At 36.3% G+C, this 2,063-nt stretch overlaps 1 non-coding gene across 1 annotated transcript; it reads left to right on the forward strand.

Annotated features, from left to right (window-relative positions):
• Positions 1 to 697: 697 nt before the first annotated feature.
• Positions 698 to 768, forward strand: TRNAG-GCC (transfer RNA glycine (anticodon GCC)). The gene has a single exon. It is a non-coding gene; the product is annotated as a tRNA-Gly (tRNA).
• Positions 769 to 2,063: the final 1,295 nt, after the last annotated feature.

The following is a 2,063-nucleotide window of genomic DNA, read 5'->3' on the forward strand; positions in this document are numbered from 1 at the left end:
CGGATACAGGATCCGCTATACCCGCTTGTGAAATAAAGAGTAAATAATCTCTTCTCACCCCCATATCCAAATAAAAAAGCGGTTTAAGTAATAAATTTGAATTAAAGAGAAGAATCAATGGATTCATGATTAAACCCCTCCTACTTCTTGTATTTTTTTACAATTTTGGTTTAAGTGAGGGATCAAATATGTAGTCAACTTTATTTGATGGTAGCTTGGAGGATTAGAAATATGACTATTGCTTTCCAATTAGCTGTTTTTGCATTAATTGCGACTTCCTCAGTCTTAGTAATTAGTGTACCCCTTGTATTTGCTTCTCCTGATGGTTGGTCAAATAATAAAAATGTTGTATTTTCCGGTACATCGTTATGGATTGGACTAGTCTTTCTCGTAGCTATTCTGAATTCTCTCATTTCTTAAATTAAATTTGGTTAATATTTATTAACCCCATAAAAAAGAAATAATAAAGGCCATTTCTTCTAAAAAATTAGAATAGTGAGACGTATTAAAACGCAATTTGCGTTCCGAATTGCTAGCTCTTCTCTTTCAGTATTATGAAATTCCATTCCCATTAGAATATTCATTCACAGATAATAAAAAAAGGAAAACTCTAATATAATAGAAAATGAAATGAAACGGTCGACCCAGACATAGAAGGTCGACCCAGGCGGATATACGCTATAAAATATATACCGTAGCGAGCGTAGTTCAATGGTAAAATATCTCCTTGCCAAGGAGAAGATACGGGTTCGATTCCCGCCGCTCGCCCGCTTAATTTATCAAAGTACTATGATAAAAAGTTTAGTCTAGTTAACTGTTTAACTACTTATATTAAATTAAGTATTAATTAGGTGTTAGTCTAGTGCCGTATCCCTTACTATCTTACCCTTCCTTTGCATCCCACTCAAAAAAAGAGGGCGCTCCGGAGGCAGAAATAGAACTCGCCAACAGAGCTCCAAAAATTGGGTATTAACTGAGACAAACAACGGGCAAACTTTTTTTAAAGGGAAGAGAGAGGTAGACTGTCCCTTTCGTTTCATTTTTATTTTCTGCAGGGTAGGGAGAAGCCTTGCGCCTTCTTTTTTTGAAGGCAAGTGACTTCGCAAACTGCTCAATTTTGCCCTCTAGGGCCGGGAACTAATGAATAAAAAAGGGTTGGATACGCCCCTCTACCATATCTAGAGAAATAGAATAGTCCTTTTATACAGACTGCTAAGTGCGGAGACGGGAATCGAACCCGTGACCTCAAGGTTATGAGCCTCGTGAGCTACCAAACTGCTCTACTCCGCTCTGGAGTACCAGAAACTGGTGGACAAAAAAGGCTTGAATACAAGCCTCTAACATGTCTAGACAAAGAGAATACTCCTTTTATACAGAATGGAGCGGGTAGCGGGAATCGAACCCGCATCGTTAGCTTGGAAGGCTAGGGGTTATAGTCGACGTTGGTTGATTATTTTTAACGTCTCTAATTCAAAACCGAACATGAAATTTTGATTTCATTCGGCTCCTTTATGGATATTCTCACCACTTAACATCTATGTCAGCTTTTCTATTTGAATGGAACCAAAGCTCTCCGCTTTCTAGATGATCCTTATAGAGTAGGAGATAGAAATTCTATCTAAATCCATCTAATCTACTTACTTCGTTCCCTAATTTCATTCAAGAGATCCTGAGGAAAAGAATTGGGTTTCCACCGAGCTTAAACAATATGCGGATGGTTCTAGTAAACCAAAACTATCGTTTTTTAGCTATTTGGCTTCCTTATTCCTTATTTTAAGAAGATTTAGTTACGATTGGAAATCAACTTTTTTGTATCTTCATCCATAGATCCTTTACTCATATTTTCAAAATTGGAATACTTAATCCAATGCAAAATTATGCTTCGCGACTCTGTACTCATAATCCTATTTTTATTTTGGATGCAATTTAAATTAGTCTTTGGATACAAATCGCCAGAATGTATATTCTTCCTCAATATGCTATTGAGAGGAAAAGGATTTAATCCTTTATAAGAACTAAAGTTTTCATCGGAATATAAAAATAAAAAACTTAAGGATGCCTTA

The sequence above is a fragment of the Aegilops tauschii genome, unplaced genomic scaffold, assembly GCF_002575655.3.
Source record: "Aegilops tauschii subsp. strangulata cultivar AL8/78 unplaced genomic scaffold, Aet v6.0 ptg001105l_obj, whole genome shotgun sequence".
NCBI classification, from domain to species: Eukaryota; Viridiplantae; Streptophyta; class Magnoliopsida; order Poales; family Poaceae; genus Aegilops; species Aegilops tauschii.